The sequence below is a fragment of the Canis aureus genome, chromosome X (assembly GCF_053574225.1).
Source record: "Canis aureus isolate CA01 chromosome X, VMU_Caureus_v.1.0, whole genome shotgun sequence".
Taxonomy (NCBI): Eukaryota; Metazoa; Chordata; class Mammalia; order Carnivora; family Canidae; genus Canis; species Canis aureus.
In genome coordinates this window covers 61,382,420-61,397,951 of record NC_135649.1, presented here as the reverse complement: position 1 = coordinate 61,397,951, position 15,532 = coordinate 61,382,420, and the positions used below count along the sequence as shown (strand labels likewise).

The 15,532-nt window shown below is 39.7% G+C and overlaps 1 protein-coding gene and 1 pseudogene across 2 annotated transcripts in view; one reads left to right on the top strand and one right to left on the bottom strand.

Moving 5' to 3' along the window:
• Positions 1–15,532, top strand: part of SH3BGRL (SH3 domain binding glutamate rich protein like) — a 356,563-nt gene that overhangs the window by 305,514 nt on the left and 35,517 nt on the right. The window lies entirely within an intron of this gene.
• LOC144308050 (leptin receptor overlapping transcript-like 1 pseudogene) lies at positions 9,595–10,084 on the bottom strand (annotated as a pseudogene).

Here is a 15,532-nt window from a genome sequence, read left to right as displayed (position 1 = left end):
TTCAGTAATTCTATACAGTGCTCATTATGAAAAGTGCACTCTTAATCCCCTTCACTTATTTCATCCATCTTCCATCTTCCCACCAACCTCCCCTCTGGTAACCGTTGGAGGTTATGAATCTTTTTTTTTTTTTTTTTTTTGCTTTCTTTGGCTTTTTATTTTTATTTTTTTTATTTATTTTTTATATATATTTTTTTAATTTTTATTTATTTATGATAGTCACAGAGAGAGAGAGAGGCAGAGACACAGGCAGAGGGAGAAGCAGGCTCCATGCACCGGGAGTCCGACGTGGGAATCGATCCCGGGTCTCCAGGATCGCGCCCTGGGCCAAAGGCAGGCGCCAAACCGCTGCGCCACCCAGGGATCCCTCTTTGGCTTTTTAAAAAAATTGTTTGTTTTTAAAGTTCTTTTTCAAATTCCAGTTAGTTTACATAAGTACAACATTAGTTTCAAGTTAAAATATAGCGATTCAAAATTTTCATTCATCGTCCCGTACTCATCACAAAAAGTGTAACCCTTAACTCCGTCACTTATTTAATCTATCCTCACACCCACTTTCCCTCTGGTAACCATGCTGGTTCTCTATATTTAAGATTCTGTTTCTTGGCTTTTCTCCCTCTTTTTTCCCCTTTGCTTATTTATTTTGTTTCCAAAGTTCCCCATGTGAGTACAATCATATGGTATTTGTCTTTCTCTGACTGACATATTTTACTTAGCATAGTACTTTCTAGCTCCATTCATATCATTGAAAATGGTAAGGTTTCATTCTTTTTGTTGACTGCGTAATATTCAATTGTGTATATATGCCATATCTTATCCATTCATCTACCAGTGGACACTTAGGCTGCTTATATATTTGGGTATTGTAAATAATGCTGCATTAAACATAGAAGTACATATATCCTTTGGAATTACTATTTTTGTATTCTTTGGGTAAATAGTGGGATTATTGGATTATATGATATTTTTAATTATTTAAGAAAATTCCATACTGTTTTCTATACTGGTTGGACCAGTTTGCCTTTCCACCAACAGCATCTGAGGGTTTAGTTTTCTCTACATCATAACCAACAATTGTTTCCTGTGATGTTCATTCTGACAGGTGTGAGGTAGTTTTCATTTGCATTTCTCTCATCACAAGTGATATTGAGTGTCCTTTCATGAGTCCATTGGCTATCTGGGTGTCTTCTTTGGAGAAATTTCTGCTTATGTCTTCTGCCCATTATTTAATTGGGTTGTTTAGTTTTTAGGTATTGAGTTGGGTAAGTTCTTTATATATTTTGAATACTAACTCCATCAGATACATCATTTGGAAATATCTTCTCCTATTCACTAGTTTTTCCCTTAATTTTGTGGATTCTTTCCTTTTTTGTGCAGAAGTTTTTATTTTGATTAGTGCCAGTACCACACTGTCTAGATGACCACAACTTGGTAGTACAATCTGAAATCTGGCATTGTGGGGCCCCAAGCTATGGTTTTCTTTTTTCTTTTTTAAAATTCTCCTGGCTATTCGGGGTCTGTTCTGATTCCACACAAATCTTAAAATAATTTGTTCTAGTTCTCTGAAGAAAGTCCATGGTATTTTGAAAGAGATTGCATTAAACGTATAAATTGCCCTGGGTAGCATCGACATTTTCACTATTTTAATTCCATGAGCATGGAATACTTTTCCATCTCTTTGTGTCTTCCTCAATTTCTTTCAGAAGTGTTCTATAGATTTTAGGGAATAGATCCTTTACCTCTTTGGTTAGGTTTATTCCTAGGTAATCTTATGCTTTTGGGTGCAATTGTAAATGGGATTGACTCCTTAATTTCTCTTTCTTCAGTCTCATTGTTAGTGTATAGAAATGCCACTGACTTCTGGGCATTGATTTTGTATCCTGCCACGCTCCCAAATTGCTGTATGAGTTCTAGCAATCTTAGGGTGGAGACTTTTGGGTTTTCTATGTAGAGTAGCATCTCATCGGCGAAGAGGGAGAGTTTGACTTCTTCTTTGCCAATTTGAATGCCTTTAATGTCTTTTTGTTGTCTGATTGCTGAGGCTATGACTTCCAGTACTATGTTGAATAGCAGTGGTGAGAGTGGACATCCCTGTCTTGTTCCTGATCTTAGGGGAAAGGCTCCCAGTGTTTCCTCATTGAGAATGATATTTGTTTTGGGCTTTTTGTAGGTGGCTTTTAAGATGCTGTGGAATGTTCCCTGCATCCCTTCACTGTGAAGAGTTTTGATCGGGAATGGATGCTGTATTTTCTCAAATGCTTTCTCTGCATCTAATGAGAGGATCATATGGTTCTTGTTTTTTCTCTTGCTGATATGATCTTTCACATTGATTGTTTTACGAGTATTGAACCAACCCTGCATCCGGGGTTTAAATCCCACTTGGTCATATGAATAATCTTAATGTACCCTTGGATCCTACTCGCTAGTATCTTGTTGAGAATTATTTCATCTGTGTTCATTAGGGATATTGGTCAATAATTGTCATTTTTGTTTGGGTCTTTGTCTGGTTTTGGAATTAAGGTGATGGGGTCCTAATAAAATGAGTTTCGAAATACTCAGTCCCTTTCTATCCTTTCAGACAGCTTTAGCCGAATAAATATTGTTTCTTCTTTAAACATTTGATATATTTCTCTTGGGATGCCACCTGGCCTTGGACTTCTGTGTTGTGGGAGGTTTTTGATGATTGCTTCAATTCCCTCCCTGCTTATCAACCTGTTCAGGTTTTCTATTTCTTCCTGTTCCAGTTTTTGTAGTTTGTGGTTTTCCAGAAATGTGTCCATTGCCTCTAGATTGCCTAATTTATTGGCATATAACTGCTCATAATAAGTTTTTAAAATCGTTTGTATTTCCTTAGTATTGGTGGTGATCTCTCCTTTCTCATTAATGATTTTATTAATTTGAGTCTTTTCTCTCTTATTTTCAATAAGGCTGGCTAATGGTTTATCTATCTTATTAATTCTTTCAGAGAACCAACTCCTGGTTTTGTTGATCTGTTCCACATTTCTGGTCTCTATTTCATTGAGTTCTGCTTGAAACTTTATTAACTCTCTTCTACTGCTGGGTGAAGGTATTATTTGCTCTTCCTTTTCCAGCTCATTTAGGTGCAAGGTTAGCTTTTGTATGTGAATTCTTTCCAATTTTTTGATAGATGGTTGTATTGCAATATAGTCCTATCAGGACTGCTTTTGCTGTATCCCAAAGATTTTGAATGGTTGTATCTTCATTCCCATTAGTGTCCATGAGTCTTCTTAATTCTTCTCTAATTTCCTGGTTTACCCTTTCATCTTTTAGCAGGATGGTCTTTAACCTCCATGTGTTTGAAATTCTTCCGAATTTCTTCTTGTGATTTAGTTCTAGTCTCAAAGCATTATGGTCTGAAAATATGCAGGGGACAATCCCAATCTTTTGGTACCAGTTAATATGTGATTTGTGACCCAGTATGTGGTCTTATTCTGGAGAAAGTTCCATGTGCACTTGAGAATAATATGTATTCAATTGTGTTCGGAAGTAAATTTCTGTAAATATCTGTGAAATCCATCTGGTCCAGTGTATCATTTAAAGCTCTTGTTTCTTTGGTGATGTTGTGCTTAGAAGGTCTGTCAATTTCAGAAAGCACCATGTTCCAGTCTCCCAGTATAAGTCTATTATTATTTAAGTATGTCTTTACTTTGGTTATTAGTTGATTGATATACTTGGCAGCTCCCACATTGGGGCCATAAATGTTCATGATTGTTAGGTTCTCTTGTTGGATAGATACTTTAAGTATGATATAGTGTCCCTCTTCATCTCTTACTACAGTCTTTGGAATAAACTTTAATTTATGTGATATGAGGTTGGCTACCCCTGTTTTCTTTTGAGGACCATTTGAATGGGAAATGGCTCTCCACCCTTTCATGTTCAGGTTGGAGGTGTCCTTAGGTCTAAAATGAGTATCTTGTAGACAGCAAATAGTTGGGGTCCCTTTTTATCCAGTCTGAAACCCTGCGCCTTTTGATCAGTTCATTAAGCCCATTCACGCGCAGAGTTACTACTGACAGATTTGAATTTAGTGTCATCATGATACCTATTTAGTCCTTGTTTTTGTGGATTGTTTCCTTGTATTTTCTCTTTCTTTTACAGGGTCCCCCTTAAAATTTTTTGCAGAGCTGGTTTGGAGGTCATATATTCTTTCAGTTCCTGCCTGTCTTGGAAGCTCTTTATCTCTCCTTGCATTATGAATGAGAGCCTTGCTGGATAAAGTATTCTTGGTTGCATGTTTTTCTCATTTAGGACCCGAATATATCCTGCTAGCCCTTTCTGGCCTGCCAGGTCTCTGTGGAGAGGTCTGTTGTTAACCTAATTCTTCTCCCCATAAATGTTAGTGATCTCTTGTCTCTTGATGCTTTAAGGATCGTCTCTTTATCTTTGGAATTAACAAGTTTCACTATGCAATATCAGTGTGTTGAATGGTTTTTGTTGATCAGGGCAAGGCACCTCTCTATCTTCTTGTTCTGATCGCCCATTTCCTTCCCCAAATTAGGGACGTTCTCAGCTATGATTTGTTCAAATATGCTTTCTGGCCCTCTGTCCTCTCATCACTCTCTGGAACCCCAGTTATACATAGATTTTTCCTTCTGAAGCTACCATTTATTTCCCTTAACATTTCCTCATGTTCTTTTAATTGTTTTTCTCTTTTCCCTCAGCTTCCTTCCTTGCCATCAACTTGTCTTCTGTCACTCACTCTTTCACCTCATCATTAGGACCTCCAGGTTGGATTGCATCTCATTTAATTGATTTTTAATTTCGGCCTGATTACATCTAAATTCTTCAGTCATGAAGTCTTTTGATTCCTTTATGCTTTTTTTCCAGAGCTATGAGTAGCTTTATAATTCTCCTTCTGGGTTGGGTTTGGGTTTCTGACATCGAATTGTAATCCAAATTCTTTAACACTGTGGCAGAGAGTACTGTTTCTGCTTCTTTCTTTTTTGGTGAGTTCTTCCTTCTAGTCTTTTTCCTCAGTGTAGAGTGGCTGTACGAGCAAGCTGAATGAAGAATATCAACCACAACCCCAGTAAATTCCACCCTAGATGATTAATTTTCATAAAGCAGAAAATGAAAACAAAGATCAGAACAAAATAAGACAAAAACACTGCTAAATTTAAAAACAAATTTTAAAACAAAGTAGTAAAACATCAAAAGCCAAGAATCCCAAAAAAAGAGGAAAAAGAAAAGAGATATAAGAAGAGAATAATGCAAATGTAAAGAGGAATAAAAAGAAGTTAAAAATGGGGGGACTGGGAGATGGTGGTGGTGACAAGATGTAGTGGAGGGATAAGGTATTCTATCTGAGGGTTCCTAGAGGGTGCTCCTCTTCGTTCTAAGTATATTAAGTTCTGTATGTTAGAAAATGCTCAGTCCCAAATTTATATAAATCAGAAATACTTTTACAGAGTCCCACCACTGACCACCAAAACATAAATGAGATAAAAGGGGGGGGGGGAATGGGAATGAAACAAGAATATAATCTCACAGAATGAACCAGCACAGTATACCACTTGGTTCTGGGTGCATGCTGGTAATGTTTTAGAAGGTATTAACTTCTGCCATTGTAGAACAAAATGAGGCAGAGAAAACAAAAAACACAAAAGAAAAGAATCATATCTTGTATATCTCCTAAAAATGAGTTGAGTATGTTGAAGGGAATCTAGAAGTGGAAAATGTATCTAAGACCTGTAATTGTAAAATTATGAAAGTAAAAAAGGAAGAAACTTAAAATTGAAGGGTGGTAAAATATTGTAGTTAAGGTGTGAAAAGAGAAAAAACGTTGGAAATTTATATTCTGATATAAAACCGAGTTGTACTGGAAAAATGAGGGGAAAAAAGGAAGGGTACCCTCTGGTTGTATATACTGTAAACCCCTCGAGTTCCCCTGGAGCTTTCCAGTGCTGCTTGGTCAAGAACTTGCTCTTCCCCTGTTCTTCCAGTTCCTCTTCTGGGAGAGGGCCTGCTGTGCTGATTCTCAGGTGTGTGCACCTGGTGGTGATGCCCCACCCCCTACAGTTGCCTGGCTCAGTGGGAGCTGTTTACTCTGTGAAACATGTGTTCCCTGGTAGCCCTCTTCTCCGAGGCGCAGGATGAAACAACGTGGAGAAACAACAATGGTGGCGGCCAGATTTTCAGCTTTGCAATCAGCTCGTGGTCCACACTGGCTTAGATGCTCCTGAGACCAGCATGGGTGTGCTGATCTGCACAGCTTGGGGGCGTCTGGTGGCAGAAAGGTCCTCGTTGTCCTGTGCCCTCTCCACTTCTGTCTGTCCCAGGGGGGTGCAGTATCATGGGTTTTGTCTGCTAGGCGCCCTGGGATCTGGGGCCCTGTGCTGGTGGAATTGCACTCACGGGGCAAATGGGTCTCGAAGGCAGCAGAGCACAGACTGCTCCATCTGGAGCCACCCGCCTAACCGACTGGCTTCTTCCAGATGCCCTGCCGGGTGTGCGCACCAGACCTTTATGGAGATCTGCCCGTAGTTTGTGGTGCACCTTCCTCTGGGAGCATTTCCTCTATTAGTGACTCTGGGTAAATGGAGGCTTTACTGACCCTCCTGTGATCCTGCGATTCTGTCTGATTTCCCTGCTGAGCACTTTTCTATCCAGAAAGAATCTGGTGCAGATTTTTTTTTTAAATTCCTGCTTCTCTGGGGCTGGATTCTCTTGTCCTGGAGGCTTTCACCACTGGCCTCAGCCTGGCTCCTCGGGGTGCCCCTCCCCAACTTGATTCCTTCTTATTTTATTTTTTTCTGTCTCCCTCCCTCGTTAGAATCGAAAACCCTTCTCTCTGTAGCATTCGGGCTATTATCTCTTTAAATATCAGATCAGATTCGTAGGTGTTCAGGACGGTTTGAGGGTTACCTACTTTGGTGGGGCAAGATGGCAGAAGAGTAGGGTCCCCAAGTCACCTGTCCACGCCAACTTACATAGATAACGTTCAAATCATCCTGAAAACCTACAAATTCCATCCGAGATTTAAAGGGAGAACAGCTGGAATGCTACAGTGAGAAGAGTTCGGGCTTCTATCAACGTAGGAAGACGGAAAAAAAAGGAATTAAAAAGCATCCAAGGGGGAGGGGCCCTGGGAGGAGCCGGGCTAAGACTTTTGTTTTATATCAACAAAATCATTTATGGCTTTTTTGTAAAGGGTTAGGTAAAAATTCTACTTCCCCAGGTTACCAATCCTTTCACCACAGCACAAAATCATAGGGCTTCACCATAACATTACTATGGTTTCAATTCTATTTTGGAAGTGAAATTCCTGCAAGTCTAACATTAATGACTAATGTCATACTTGCTTTATATCACATTATTAAAATGAATAATGAAGTGCACAGTATATTTTCATTTCAAAAACACCCACAAACTAAAATAGATATTTAAAATCTTTATTGTTTCATCATCAAAAGTTTTCTTTCCATAGAAGAATGGCAATGCAGTATCAATGCACATTCTATGGAAAACTCATACCTCAAATAACTAGCCTAGAAATCAGAGAGAATACTATGTTGAGCTAGTGTGCAAGATGAAAGACACAATGCTGCCAATGCAATCCGTTTACAGAAAGAATATGCAACTGTTGGAAGAAAGAGTCTATGGCCAAGTGAATAAAACAGTAGCAGTGCACTGCACTGATATTCTAGAACAGATAATGAGGAAGGGCCAGAAGATGTACTTCCTGAAAAAAAAATCAAGTAGATCACAGGCACTGAGTTCCCAACTGTATGGCTAGCTACTTCATGTGTACCTGCACCTTCCTCTTTAGGTTTATATCATTATAACACTGCAAGTCGTTTCTAGCCTACTAAGTGGGACAGCCACATGCAAATCTTTCATTCTGCTTCCCATCTAACAGCGAAAGTCACAACTTGGGTTTTGGCAATAAAACCTGTGGCCTTCAAGCATCTTTAGTAAACCCAAAATTTGTTCCCCTTTTCTTGAGAAATAAACTTCATAAAACAACAAAACGTAGCTGTCATGATCACTCTGAAGGCAAGGTTTGTCATGATCACTCTGAAGGTTTTGTCTGAAGGCAAAATAGTTTTTATGTAAGTATACTGAATAAACACACAAATATCCTCAACAACATACTGTTGAACCAACTTGAACATTTTCATAACTAGCTCTAGAAAAAGGTACTGATAATTGTTGAGATACAAATGACCACTACGATTTGATCATGCCTGGTTACTGGGGATTTTTTGGTCAGGTCTGTGTTTGAAGTTGCTACACAGCTGGATTTGGCTACTTTGCATTAATTCACACAATAAATGTCATTTAAAAGGAAAGAGCATATCTATCATGATGAAATAAAAATCAAAGAATTTGAGAGGTATACAGGAAATTTGTCTTAAATATTTTTAAATTACATATGATATAACCCTAGAGAATAAGAACTACAATTACCATGGTCTAAATCTTAAAATCTTAAATTGTTAATGCATCATTTCTCTGCAAGACTAACAAAGTCACTTGTTAATCATGTCAAGGCCTTGCGGGGCAGGGGGCACTTGGCATGTATGGCATAGCAATTACTTTCCAGGTGAGATAAAGACCTCTAACTTAAGCGTTATTAAACTATATTTGAAAAGTTATTTTACTTAATATATGCAATGTATAAAATAAGTTAAAAGGAGGAAACAGGTAAAGGTTTTCTGGTCTAGGTGACGCAAACATACAACTTTCCCTTATCAGTAGTAGTTCCATGTAAGTCCATTTCATACATGGTAAAATATGAAAGGCTGATAGAGGATCAAACATTTCACTTATAAATAGAAAGAGGATTCAAAAACATGGAATTTCAACGTCGTTTCTTCCCACAATGCAACTCACTCTACTTTAACTATAATAAACATAAATAAAAACCATCTCAGAAATCTGGTTTTACACACTTACCTTTAACAATAAATTCTTCTAACAACTGAGAAGAAAAGCACTCCTTTGTAGCAATTCCATAAGATTATTTTCAATTCTTAAAACACCTGCTCACTGGCAAAACCAGCAACCCTTATGGAGGGCATGGGCATTAATACTTGGCCCCTGTGAGGTAAAAATGCAGCTATATTTGCACTGAGTATACAGGCTATAAGGTATGCCAACAGTCTGCATGTTTGCATAAAATTGGGAGCGACGTCATTCTGACGAATTGAAAACTTTTAACTTTTTGCAATGGAGGTTAAATAATTTTAAGACAAAAGATATCTTTTAGCCCAGTAATAGCCAGCAGAAATCTAATTCCTAACCAATGCAAATGGTTTTTACATTTTAAAAAGGCTTAACATTGCATACAGATTTAAAAAAATAACTAAACAGGGACACATAAATATTTAAATTCGGCAGGACACCACAAAAAGCATACTAGAGATAATTGTGAAATCAGTCAAGCTTTTCCAAAAGAGAAAATAATTTTAATCCTTCAGCAAGTCTCTGTGAAAATAGTATGCTTACAATAAAAGTGAGAAGGGAGCACCTAGAATACCCCCAAGAGGCTTGCTGTACCACTCAGCATTCCTACCCCATCTCCTGTGTGTGTGGATGGCCAACAAATGACAAGAAATCCATTTGAAAAAAAAAGAAGTCCATTTGACAATAGTTAAGTAATTCCTTTCACCACTGCTGCCAGCTGAAGTAATCATTGCTTCCAAAGACCAAGAAAAAGCCCAGTGTAGTTGCAAAGATGACTGTGTTTCCTGTTCAGAATAAGTGCACAAGCTCCCCACTCAATCAGATGTGCTCTGGCAAACACAACAGGGAGTCCAAAAGCTGAGACAACAATGCTTGCTGTAAGAAATATGGGAAGTTCCTTACAAGTGTTACTCATAGCATCTATGTCTTCCACTAATCTTTTCGCTATGCAGAATGGAACAGGTGAAAGGATGTAAAACAACAGAACAAAGAGAGGCCAGTATTGGTTGTATATTGGAAGGGCACATCCAAGCATCAAAAACATAAACCCAATTGCTCCTCCAAAGGACAAACTAATCAATGCTTTGATGCCTGCAATGGCACTGACGTCGCTCCAGGCTCCAGGACTCCAGGCGGCGGTGGCGGCCGGAGACGGGAGACGGGAGACTCTCCTGGCCTGAGATTTAAAGAGAGAACAGCTGGAATGCTACAGTGAGAAGAGTTCGCGCTTCTATCAAGGTAGGAAGATGGAAAAAAAAAAAGAAATAAAAGGGCATCCAAGGGGAAGGGGCCCCCACGAGGAGCCGGGCTAAGGCCAGCGGCGAGGGCCGCCAGTACAGAAAAGCCCAGTCCCTGAGAAGGAGGAGCTTTACCAATCTTCCTGGACGGAAAGGCATGAAGAGGACAGAAAGGCTCTCGCAGGGAACTTGGGCAGTATCCCAGAAGGGGCAGTGGAGCCCCCAGGTTCCCAGGGGCACAAACAGAAGAACTGCGCCCCAGGGGAGAGCACACCACACACCGTGGGCTGAGCTCCCTTAAGTCCTGGAGCCTGCACCCCGCAGGGCCCCGGAGCAGCTCCAGTGGGGGCTCCATGGAGCGGGGGCTGCGTGGCCCCAAGAGCCTGATTCCAGTGGCACAGATCCCGGAGACCAGGGTGCTGGAGGACACAGCCCAAGATCCAGGGCTCACCCCCGGACAGGCGGAGGCCGGGAGGACACAGGGGAGCAAGGATGCTCCTGCAGCCAGGCGGCCCCGAGCTGTGCAGATCCGTGCCCACTACCCCCGGAGCAACAACAACTGCAGACTGAGAGCTGCAGTTGTTACTGTGGGAGCTGATTCCAGAGCTGGAGACCTGGTTGACACCACTGTTGTTCCTCCTCCTGGTGTCACTTTGTACCTGGGACTGAGTAGGGGCCTCATAGGATAAACAGCTCCCACTGAGCCCAGCACCTGGTTGGGGCTGCACAGCTCCCCCAGGTGCACACACCTGAGAATCAGCACATCAGGCTCCTCCACTAGCAAACCAGCTGGAAAGACAGGGGAAAAGCAAGTTATTGACCAAGCAGCGCTGGAAAATTCCAGGGGAAGTTTAGGGGCTTACATTATATAGAATCAGAAGATACTCCCCCTTGTTTTTTGTTTTCTGTTTGTCCTTACCCTGCTTTTTAATTTTTCTCTCTTTTTCCAAGACAAATTGTTTTTGGACACTCTGCAATGAGCAAAATGACTAGAAGGAAAAACTAACCACAAAAGAAAGAATCAGAAACAGTCCTCTCTCCCAGAGTTACAAAATTTGGAATACAATTCAATGTCAGAAAGCCAATTCAGAAGCACAATTTTAAAGCTACTGGTGGCTCTAGAAAAACTTATAAAGGATTCAAGAGACTTCATGACTGCAGAATTTAGAGCTAATCAGGCAGAAAATTAAAAATCAATTAAATGAGATGCAATCCAAACTAGAGGTCCTAACGACGAGGGTTAAAGAGGTGGAAGAACGAGTGAGTGACATAGAAGACAAGCTGATGGCAAAGAGGGAAACTGAGGAAAAAAGAGACAATTAAAAGATCATGAGGATAGATTAAGGGAAAAAAATGACAGCCTAAAGAAGAAAAATCTATGTTTAATTGAGGTTCCCAAGGGCGCTGCAAGGGACAGAGGTCCAGAATATGTATTTGAACAAATCATAGCTGAGAACTTTCCTAATCTGGGAAGGGAAACAGGCATTCAGATCCAGGAAATAGAGAGATCCCCCCTAAAATCAATAAAAACCGTTCAACATCTTGACAATAGTGAAGCTTGCAAATTCCAAACATAAAGAGAAGATCCTTAAAGCTGCAAGAGACAAGAAACCTTTAACTTATATGGGGAGGAATATCAGATTAACAGCAGACCTCTCCACAGAGACCTGGAAGGCCAGAAACGGCTAGCAGGATATATTCAGGGTCCTAAATGAGAAGAACATGCAACCAAGAATACTTTATCCAGCAAGGCTCTCATTCAGAATAGAAGGACAGATAAAAATCTTCCAAGACAGGAAGAAACTGAACGAATATGTGACCACCAAGCCAACTCTGCAAGAAATTTTAAGGGGGACTCTTAAAACTCCCCTTTAAGAAGAAGTCCAATGGAACAATCCACAAAAACAGGGACTGCATAGGTATCATGATGACACTAAATTGATATCTTTCAATAGTAACTCTGAACGTGAATGGGCTTAATGACCCCATCAAAAGGCGCAGGGTATCAGACTGGATAAGAAAGCAGGACCCATATATTTGCTGTCAACAAGAGACGCATTTTAGACATAGGGACACCTCCAGCCTGAAAATAAAAGGTTGGAGAACCATTTACCATTCAAATGGTCCTCAAAAGAAAGCAGGGGTAGCCATCCTTATATCAGATAAACAAAAATTTACCCCGAAGACTGTAGTGAGAGATGAGGAGGGACACTATATCATACTTCAAGGATCTATCCAACAAGAGGACTTAACAATCCTCAATATATATGCCCCGAAAGTGGGAGCTGCCAAATATATCAATCAATTAATAACCAAAGTTAAGACATAATTAGATAATAATACACTTATACTTGGTGACTTCAATGTAGCGCTTTCTACACTCGAGAGCTCTCCTAAAAACAACATCTCCAAGGAAATGAGAGGTTAAATGATACATTGGACCAGATGGATTTCACAGATATCTACAGAACTTTACATCCAAACGCAACTGAATACACAATCTTCTCAAGTGCAAATGGAACTTTTTCCAGAATAGACCACATACTGGGTCACAAATCAGTTCTGAACCGATATGAAAAGATTGGGATCGTCCCCTGCATATTCTCAGACCATAATGCCTTCAAATTAGAGCTAAATCACAACAAGAAATTTGGAAGAACTTCAAACACGTAGAGGTTAAGGACCATCCTGCTAAAAGATATAAGGGTCAACCAGGAAATTAAGGAAGAATTAAAAAGATTCATGGAAACTAATGAGAATGAAGATACAACCATTCAAAACCTTTGGTATACAGCAAAAGCTGTCCTGAGGGGGAAATACATCGAAGTACAAGCATCCATCCAAAAACTGGAAAGAACTCAAATACAAAAGCTAACCTTACACCTAAAGGAGCTAGAGAAAAAACAGCAAATAGATCCTATACCCTGATTCGAGCAGAACTCAACAAAATTGAGACAGGAAGAACTGTGGAACAGATTTAAAAAAATTAGGAGTTGGTTCTTTGAAAGAATTAATAAGATAGATAAACCATTAGACAGCCTTATTAAAAAGAAGAGAGAAAAGACTCACATTAATAAAATCATGAATGAGAAAGGAGAGATCACCACCAATACCTAGGAAATACAAGGGATTTTAAAAACTTACTATGAGCAGCTTACGCCAATAAATTATGCAATCCAGAAACCTTGGACACATTTCTTCAAAATCACAAACTACCAAACTGGAATAGGAAGAAATAGAAAACCTGAACAGGCTGATAACCAGGGAGGAAATTGAAGCAGTCATCAAACACCTCCCAAGACACAAAGTTCAGGGCCAGATGGCCTCCCAAGGGAATTCTATCAATCGTTTAAAGAAGAAACCATACCTATTCTACTAATGGTGTTTGGAAAGAAGAAAGAGATGGAGTACTTCCAACCTCAATCTATGTGGCCAGCATCACCTTAATTACAAAACCACAAAAAGACACCACCAAAATGGAGAATTATAGACCAATATCTCTGATGAGCATGGATGCAAAAATTCTCAACAAGATACTAGCCAAAAGGATCCAATCGTACATTAAGAAAATTCTTCACCATGACCAAGTAGGATTTAATCTCGGACACAAGGCTGGTTCAACACTCGTAAAACAATCAATGTGATTCATCATATCAGCAAGAGAAAAACGAATAAACATATGATCCTCTCAATAGATGCAGAGAAAGCCTTTGACAAAATCCAGCATCCATTCCTGATCAAAAGCCTTCAGAGTGTAGGGATAGAGGGAACATTATTCAACATTTTAAAAGCCATCTACGAAAAGCCCACTGAAAATAAATTCTCAATGGGGAACCACTGGGAACCTTTCCCCTTTGATCAGGAACAAGACAGGGATGTCCACAATCACCAGTGCTATTCAACATAGTAGTAGAAGTCCTAGCCTCAGCAACCAGACAAAAAAAAGACATTAAAGGTATTCAAATTGGCAAAGAAGACGTCAAACTCTCCCTCTTCACCAATGACATGATACTCTACATAGAAAACCCAAAAGCTTCCACCCCAAGATTGCTAGAACTCATACAGCAATTTGGCAGCGTGGCAGGATACAAAATCAATGCCCACAAGTCAGTAGCATTTCTATACACTAACAATGAGACTGAAGAAAGAGAAATTAAGGAGTCAATCCCATTTACAATTGCACCCAAAAGCATAAGATACCTAGGAATAAACCTAACCAAAGAGGTAAAGGATCTATACCCTCAAAACTATAGAACACTTCTGAAAGAAATTGAGGAAGGCACAGAGATGGAAAAATATTCCATGCTTATGGATTGACAGAATTAATATTGTGAAAATGTCAATGTTACCCAGGGCAATTTACACGTTTAATGCAATCCCTATCCAAATACCATGGACTTTCTTCAGAGAGTTAGAACAAATTATTTTAAGATTTGTGTGGAATCAGAAAAGACCCCGAATAGCCAGGGGGAATTTTAAAAAAGAAAACCATAGCTGGGGGCATCACAATGCCAGATTTCAGGTTGTACTGCAAAGCTGTGGTCATCAAGACAGTGTGGTACTGGCATAAAAACACACACATAGATCAATAGAACAGAATAGAGAATCCAGTAGTGGACCCACGACTTTATGGTCAACGAATATTCGAAAAAAGAGTAAAGACTATCCACTGGAAGAAAAACAGTCTCTTCAATAAATGGTGCTGGGAAAATTGGAAATCTACATGCAGAAGAATGAAACTAGAGCACTCTCTTGCACCATATACAAAGATAAACTCTCAAAATGCATGAAAGATAGAAATGTGAGACAAGATTCCATCAAAATCCTAGAGGAGAACACAGGCAACACCCTTTTTGAACTCGGCCACAGTAACTTCTTGCAAGATATATCCACGAAGGCAAAAGAAACAAAAGCAAAAATGAACTATTGGGACTTCATCAAGATAAGAAGCTTTTGCACAGCAAAGGATACAGTCAATAAAACTAAAAGACAACCTACAGAATGGGAGAAGATATTTGCAAATGACGTATCATTTAAAGGGCTAGTTTCCAAGATCTATAAAGAACTTATTAAACTCAACAGCAAAGAAAAAAGCAACCCAATCATGAAATGGGCAAAGACATGAAGGGAAATCTCACAGAGGAAGACATAGACATGGCCAATAAGCACAGGAGAAAATTCTCTGCATCACTGGCCATCAGGGAATTACAAATCAAAACCACAATGAGATACGACCTCACACCAATGAGAATGGGGAAAATTAACAAGGCGGGAAACCACAAATGTTGGAGAGGGTGTGGAGAAAAGGGAACCCTCTTACACTGCTGGTGGGAATGTGAACTGGTGCAGCCACTCTGGAAAACTGT